This window comes from Coenobita brevimanus, chromosome 26 (assembly GCF_032717465.1).
Source record: "Coenobita brevimanus isolate Jiangsu-jjx chromosome 26, ASM3271746v2, whole genome shotgun sequence".
NCBI lineage: Eukaryota > Metazoa > Arthropoda > Malacostraca > Decapoda > Coenobitidae > Coenobita > Coenobita brevimanus.
This window is the reverse complement of record NC_136979.1, coordinates 14205291-14214248: the sequence shown is the minus strand read 5'-3', so window position 1 is coordinate 14214248 and position 8958 is coordinate 14205291.

Genomic DNA, 8958 nt, shown 5'->3' with positions numbered 1-8958 from the left:
GAGACCTATGAGATACGTCTACTTATATATAATTTAAAACAATATGCCATCGACATACTTTGATCTGAACTCCCTCAACGCATGATCTTACAAGGTCAGAGAATGCAGTCAGCAAGATTATCCCTATCATTCCATTCCCATAGCTGCATTGCATGGTTAGAACAAAAGGTAACGGCATGGCTGTCCGTCAGCGCCCTGAACATCTGTTCTGCAACTGCCGATATTATCGATACAGGAGTGACAAGGACTCGGATGGATAGGAAGCGAACCTTTACCATAATTAACCCTTACACCGCGACAATCTCATACTTCCACTTACATCTGCCTGCTGTCTGGGCTCATGACAAGCATATTCCGATAAGGGCTTAATCTACTCATCCAGAGGGGTATAATCCCCCTTCATCGTATATTACGATGATTATGGTAGCCAAATGTATGAGGATACAGCTTTTGTGACTATCATCTATTTTGCTATATTTAATCGTAACTGAAGATCTACAAATTATCACCAAGAATACTGACAGTACTTTTAATAACATATTTTCTGGATGCGTGTAGATCATACAACATCTATCTATCTATAGCCCGACGCCCTAATCCCGAAAGGGTTGTCGCAGACAGAACGCCTCCAAGTCGCTCTGTCACCCACCATTTGACTCCCCTCCCCCCAACTCAACCCCCCCTCCCCCATATATTCCTCTCAACTCCATCCCTCCACCTCATCCTCGGTCTACCCCTCCCTCTCCCTCCCTCCACCTCACCTACATACACCCTCTTAGTCTTTCATTCTCCATTCTCTCCACATGTCCAAACCACCTCAGTCATACAACATACGCAATGATTATTTTTCATTTTATACTTTCTTTGGTGAAAAGAAGGACGTTTGTGCTTCATATTTTATGTATGTTGGGATTTATAAAATAAGTGTAAGCAAGATATTAATGGCTAGAGGAGGAGAAATAAAATGATCATTAAACTGAGGCACTGACTGCCGTCCTTTGAACAGTTAATGGCTCTTGACCGCCATTGTCACGGTCATTATAATATTACACATTATTAAAGGATACTATACAAAAACATGACCCAAACATCGTTATGTTGTTCGATTCCCGAGACAAAAATGAAAAAGGGAGAGAAAAAGACATTTGAAATGACAAGGGAGAGAAGTTGGGCAGGGTCAATACAATAACACGGTGGGGAGGGATTCGGAGTGTTGCAGGCTAGAAACAAAGGTTGCTGGAAATGGGGGCGGAGGGAGGGGGGAGAAGTGATGGAAACAGTGGAAGGGGGAGGGGAGGAGACGGCGAGGGGGTGGAGAGGGAGTGTATTTTGGGCACTGTAAGAACGATAGTTAGGTGTTACATAAATGATGACGAGAAATGTCTCCTAACCACCACAGTGACTATTTATTCATGTTACTAACATTTGTATTCAAGTCATTGATAACACTTCAAGCGATGGAGGAAAAGAAGCTCATTGACACTTTTATATTATTTCCCACAGTTTACCTACAGACATACGATTTTCAACATTAACGATAAAACGTGGATGATGGCAGAGCATGACTTGGAAAAGGAGAGACGGGTGGGGGGAGAGGTCGGAAAGGGAAGTGACTTAACTTATAAAACAAAATCGCATACTGGCGAAACACGAACTGGCAGTTTCTGTGTTTGTTTAGTGTGTAACTGACATCGTAATTAGTGTTTTCTTGCATCCTCACATTTAAGACTGCAATCGTTCTATAATATTTCATATAATACTTGCTGGCAACATCAGTCCAGTCCAAGTAATCCTAGGCGTCTGTGTCCGTAACGAAGAATCTTCATACACCAATGTCAAACATTTCACAATAACTTTATTATCCCACCTGCTGCAAATTAATATTATCATTAGAGAATGTGTTCTTATCTTCGAACACATTTCTTTAATATTAGCCATTTAAAGCGTACCTGTCAACTCTATCTCATACAGTGTTACCAGATCAACAGGCTCGTATCACGCACGCTAAGAGGGACGAACTTCTGCTGTCGGCTGTACATTCTGTAAATAATTTTCATTTACAAGCAGTAAATCGCTGACATGAGACAGAGAGGTGTGTGTTGGTGCAGGTACGGCAGCACTGTGGGAAGGGGAATTCCCGTGAGGGACAACACCCAAAAGATCTCGATGTTATAGAAAGACTATAGGGTCAAGAACCAAGAGGCTTCATATAAGGAGCAGAGGGAGTTGTCTATCCTTGGAAGGGGCGTGGCCTCCTTGGTGGTTATGTCGTTTAATCAGTGGTAGTCCACACAAAAGCGCATGGTGCCATCTTTCTTCTTGATGAGGACGATGGGGGAGGACCACGGGCTGGTGGAGGGTGATACAACACTAGCACCAGTCATTTACTGGACCTGCTGGTCTTCCTCAGCCTGTTGTTTTGTTTTGTTTTGTTTTCACCAGGATGGTTGGCAAATGGGTGGTCCTGTGGTATGTATTTCGTGCGTCAGGTAGGTGGTGTGGCCAATGTCGGTAGGGCCTGATGCAAAGAGGTCTTGGAAGTTCAGGAGAAGGCAGCGGAAGCTATCCGCCTCGTGGGGGGAGAGATGTTCAGGTATGGGTGGTAGGGCGGCGGGGGGGAGTGGGGAATGTGGCGTAAGGCTCGGCCTCCTCCATCTCTCCTACTACTAATCCCCTAGGTAGCGTGAGGGGGGGTGTTGGAGATGTTGGCTATTCTGACTGCAGCGATGTGGGGGGGGAGGAAGATGGAGGACAGCAGACAGGCCGAGAGGGTCCCCGGGTGGTAGATCAGGGGAGAACAGGATGGAGGTGCCAGTTGGCCTGTTTAGATGTAACCAAGCCTCGTGGTGGAGAGGGATTGTTAGGACAGATGCAATAGTTGCTGGGATGGTGGGGTGTGGGGCGTGGGCTGGGGGAAGAGCTGAGGGGGGAACAGGGGGGGAAGGGGGAATGGAGGAGGAGGGGGCCTGCACATGCACATGGGCTGGGGGGAATGGGAGGGGGGGGTCTGGGGGCTTCCAGAATTAGATCTGCCACTAGTGGCAGTCAATGTTCGCACATAACTTCTGCAGGAGGTCCAATCCCAGATATCCAACATACGCACAGCAGGTTGAGTCGAACACAGTAAACTTCTGCTGAGTGGAGACTTGTTGGTGGGTGTCGGTGTGTAGGGCCCGTGTTTCCCCACAGATGGGTAGGGGGCCATCCCCTGCGTCCACAAGATGAGCTGATGTAGGGAAAAGCAGGCCAAAAGCCGAATTATTATGGGAGTAAAAATGACTGTAGAGGCAGGATCTGGCTGCTCCCATGTCAAACAGTAACCTCTCTTTTACCCCATTCAGTCTCATCTTGTCATAGACTTGGGGGCGGCATTTCTGAGAGGTGGCCCCCACCACAGTGGAAAGGTGCGGGGACGGGCCTAAAAATCCAGTTGCTGCGGGATCTCGTCTTCTTCCACCTCCGTTTCCCCGGGGTCAGTGTCCCAGGTGGGTGCAGTGGCATTCTTGGGGCCCTTGTTATCAAGGAAGGACACTTTTCGTTGTCCCTGTTTGGCTGGTTTATGCCTGGCAGCCTTTAATTGTTCTCTGATGTCGTGGAGTGGACATCTGTGGCTGCAAGTGGTAAATTCCCATGGGTTATTGGAAATTAAATTATGGTTCTTCTTAGGGTTGGGGCACTTGTTGGTGGGGTGCACCTTGGGTGGGCTGGGTGTTGGCGTGGGGTTGAGGGCCACAGAGGTTTGTTGTGTGGTGCTGGTCTTTGTGTGGGGAATTTACTGACGACATTGGTCTGTTGTGGGGTGGAGCGGGAGGTTAGGAGCCATCGTATGAGCTGGATATCTTGATCTAGGTCTCCCATAGGGTTGTGTTTTGTAAAATGTTCCTTGACCATACTGGGGAGAATTCTTAGCAGTGTATTGAATGTGTGTTGTTCCTGAGTTAATACATCCATCTCTGGGTATGCGGCAGTGACGAGTCGCTTGGCCTGGATGAGTGTGTCATCCAGGTTTCCATCATAGGTTAAACTGTCGAGTTGCGAGAGTGCCACAACTCTTCCTAGTAATGGTGTGATGGCCTGGAACACTATTTTGGTAAAGTTCACCCATGTTACTCCGGGACGACTTTCAGTGTGATGCTGACCGCTGCTTTGCCCAAGAGGGGTAGGGTGACTGCCATTTTTTATCTGTTGTCGTCAAACCCTATGTCTAGCAGCGGTTTGATTATAGATAGGTATGTGTGTATGTCATATTGTTCCTGGTCGATTTCAGGTAACTGTACGTGAGGTTTTGTTGCCATTTTTGCTGTTGTCCCTGTTTATTCCTCCTTGTATTCTGCCTGGGTCAAGAACCACTGCTGGCCACCAGTGTTATGCTAGGTGTTTTACAGGCAACTTCTTGTCCTAGAAATACCAGCAATAGAGCCAGGGTCCTCTTTCGAGACTGGAGCTAGAACAGACAATGAGAAGAGCAGGAAATAAAAACTCTGGACAACAACCTTACATATGTATTATCTAAATTACAACCTTCATACAATATGTATGGGAGTTGTAAACAATACACTGTTTACTTTCAACTATGCTGGACAGACTAGAGGGTCCCAGCTGGTTTGTGGGTATCATGCAGGATGCTAGCCAGTCAGAAGGATGCTGGACTGACACTGCACAATGAAGGGTATTAGATTTCACACAGTTTGTTACTTGGGCTCTGATATCTATCTGAATATAAGTGTCTCACCACAGTGGTAAAAGCACTAGTACAACACAGTACACACATAGACAATATGCATACTACATAGTCACTAGGGCACTAGTTCGACATTGTACATATTTATCTTGAGCACTATAGTCACTATAGGTCTGGGCAGTCACTATTACACTGGGCAGGCCGGGGGACTCCGGCTAGGCTGCAGGGGCTGGGTGGTCTCCAGGTGTTTGCCAGGTATTGGAGGGATCCCATCTGGTGTCCCTTCTCGAAAGGGCCACGGGATGACCCTCAAAGGTGACATTGTCTTCTGGGAGCTGTGGTCGGGCGTGATGGAAGGCCCTCTACTCGTGGGGCCTGGCGGGGTAGTCTGGTTCTTGGGGCTCGAGCCAAACAGCGTGAGCAGCCATGTTTGTCTGCGCCTACCCTGGGGAGAAGGTTGCCATCGTCTGGGGCTGAAGAGGTCACACCCCGGGGTTGTGGGGAAGGAGCCAGGAGTCCAATGTCTGCGGTCTCCCTTCTGTCAGGCCGCTGTCAGGGTAAGACTGCAGCGTCGCCTCTGGCAGGAGTCCGTCAGTATCAATACCTAACGTATCCTTCATTATAATTATGTGGAATGAATCAGTGATTTCCTACTGATTTCCTTCTCAGGCCTACTTACCGAAGACTGATAGCAGCTGTTGTTTCCACATACTTTACACCTGCATTTCTGACCATGGTATATTTGTTTATGCTTAACTGGTTATCTCACATTCATTGTATGTACATCGTTTGTCCTCTGGGAAGAAATGAAAACGTAAGCCAGTGCCAGCCCGTAAGTTTTTCACACAAACAACACAGCGGTGTCCAGCTTTTGATGCCATGTTTATTAGTACCACTACGAACTTTTGCATCCCGTCTATCAGCTTCTGTAAACAGACGACACATCGGCGACCACAGTGCCATCTGTGGACCAAGCCAGCTCTTTACATTGGTCTGGTGTTCCCCCATAAGAGTTAAGACTCCACTTGTAGAGTACCATCCACCCATTTTCCAGCCAATAATACACCCACACCATCGTGGGTGTATTACGAAAGCGCGGATTAAAAATCGAGACCATGATCGAAAAGCTCCACAGTACATACCATCAAAAGAGTGGCGCGGTTGGTGAGCGTGTGGAAGGTTCCAGGACCAAGGTTTTCACGGTGCCAGTCAGAAGATTAATAGTGCCTGTTAGCTTAGATAATGCTTCACTGTTTGTATAATACGACCCTAGACTTTTGGTCTGGTACTCTACTTTGTCTATGTTTCTGTTTTATGGAACACTAGTCTAACCTAGAGTTAGGACGCCTTACATGCGAGTATAGTCGGAGTGACGACCCTACCAACGAGTATGGGTTATAGTGGGTTGGATTACCAAGAGGTGACGGGAGTTTTTCGATTGTGTAATGCCACCGGATGAAGTATAGTGAGTTGATCAAAACAGCTACCCTTTGATGCTCTGTGCACTGGTGGCCTAGCCTTGGGTCCCTAGACCTTGAAGGGATTGACTATTTACCATCACTGGAGAGAGCAACTATGGATGATGAAAGGCTAGAAAGGAAAAATCAAGTTAACTGTCTTAAGGATGTAGTTTAGAGTGAAAATCTTGTTACATCAGCTGACCACAAGGGAAGATGTAGGAAGCCTTCAGTACTCGGTGGCAACATTATTTACTGAGTGGGTGATTTGGACTGAGCACAAATAACTTGTTACTTTAATGATCCTCAGGCTACCGACAAACATTAATCTGGCTGTTTGTTATGCTAAGCGACTTATAACTACATCTGTCAATAGGAGGAACTAGAGTTATATAAAATGAGTAAAGAAGGCGAGGATAGGATAAAACAAAAACCTGAAGCGACTAACTGATCATTATAGGAAGAATATGGATAGTACAATAGGTTCAAAAGGGAGAAAACAGGAGTTAAAGGAGTCAGAAAGTATAAAAGTGAGACCCTGGAAGAGAACTGATGAGCATATTTGTAAGATGACCAGACAAGAAAGACGTATAAATATGAGAAAGAGTGTCACATACAAAGTAATATGGGAAAAGAAAAAAAATATTCTAATTTCTCCAGTACCTGGTATTATGGATAGTTTTTCTTTTCTTAACCCCACCGTAAGATAATTCTAACATTTGAACAGTTGCTAACATGACGTTACTGGCTATGTACAACAGTCAACCTCGATAGACTCAGTTACATGAAGAAAGAGTTTTGTGACATCGATATGAGTCATACATCTTTACCTGTATTACTATCTCAAACTGCTTCGAGGTGTATAGTTCGTTGGTATTGCTGTATTGCTAGCACGGAGGAGATAAGATTGAGAGAGAGAGAGAGAGAGAGAGAGAGAGAGAGAGAGAGAGAGAGAGGGAGGGAGGGCGAGGTAGTAGTGCAGTGCAATGTTGTGAATACACTACTGTGGGGAAAGGGAGACCGAAAACGGGATGGAGAGATAAAGTGCGAAATCATTTCATGGAGGACTCTGTGTCGTGGAAAACGATGGTGCTACTGAGTTAAGATAAAAACCCCTGGAGGTCCTTTTGTAAAGTCGACGTCACCCGTCGTAGGCCGTATCGTCAACAAGTAGACAGCCAGACAGACAGACAAACAGACAGACAGCCAAACAGACAGACAAACAGACAGACAGACAGACGGACAGATAGACTGATGGATAGATAGACAGGCTAATCTGGTTTAAAGTACTGTACTTACCAACTACCATATTATCACTGGATAGCAATTTATAGGCTTTATATCATTATTTGGAAATTATATTTTATAATTTTCAGTATTGAGGCATAAAGTCATTCCTTAATGGCATGATGGAAAGCTCATGTAATGGCTCGATGTGATATTCTGGCAGGCCCAGGAGTGATGATAGTCTTATGTCTGTTGATAAGGAGCACATTGTTTGTCTTACTAACCATGGCGTCATTAAATGTTATCTTCCAGGTGTGGGAGGAAGCCGTTTGTATCTCTCTATAGTCAGACGCCACAATCCCGTAAGGGGTGGCTGTTCTGCACTATTTTAAACTTATGAATGCAGTTACAAAGAAAGCGTTAAGAGTTATAGCCATTTTCTTGAGATTCCCTACTAAAGTGTAATTCCTGCAAATATACTTAGTTTATTAAATGTATTTGTTTGTGCGGAGGATTGCATGACAGGCGTCTGGCGTCCCTTTATTAACCTGATAGTCGGCTTGATTGCTTGACAGGTAGTTATAGAGCTACGTGTGTAAACTTTGTAAATCATGAGGAGTCAGGATTCCGGGGGCTGGAATGAAGAGTGAATGAGTGTGAACTATTTTCATGGGAAAGCTGCTGGATAGTGCTCGTACTATCATACTTATTTAATAGTTCTCGCACTATCATACTTATTTTTATTTTCATTTCTTTGCTTTCTGGACTGTGGGAAGGAAAAAAGAGGTGCTGTGATGATTTACCAAGTTTACTAATTTCCTTTTGGTATTTAGCTTAGCAAGATTTTATTTGGTTTGACACACGACTCTTGTTGCCAACAGTGCCTATCGTTGGTTGGTTTGCTTTGACCTGACAAAGATCTATACTCCCTTTCAGCTCAGTTGATAGTCAATTGTAGGTGGAGGATCGACTTGCCTGGTGAGACTCATTACTACTGTACCGCACAGCAATGGTTCGTCGAATTTCTTGCAAATTCTACTTAATATTCAAGGTGTGGGAGTGGCCCCGTTCCGTCTGGTGGAAACAAGCTGACTATTATGTAGGAAAATCACACAGCTATTCAATGCAAAATTATTTATTGCAAGTAAACCACAGTCCTCACACAAACGGTATGATGATCGTCGTATTTCGCCCAAGTTCATGAAGGGAGCTTCGATCACAGCCCCTTGAATTAGGTGAGTTCATTAATAGATTACTCTTCCTGCTGTCTGACGACTTTACTCAGCTTAAAAGAGGCCTCTCGAACTGAAGGTTTTTTAAAGGCTATTATCTAACCACTTTAAACCTAAAAGTTTATCCTGAGCTGAATCAGATGAAGATGGCAAATATTATGAAAAAGACGTCCCAGGGTTCAGTGGATTAAGGAAGCACTAGTTTTTCTTCTATTTCTGGCATCAGAGAATCTTTGACAGTTTGGGTACGTTAGTAATGGAGTTGAATGATAGTACTAATGCCATTATGGATGGTATGGTGATGTGTGGAAGAGTGGAAATATCCTGATATTCATGGTAGTCTCTAGGATATGTTGGTATC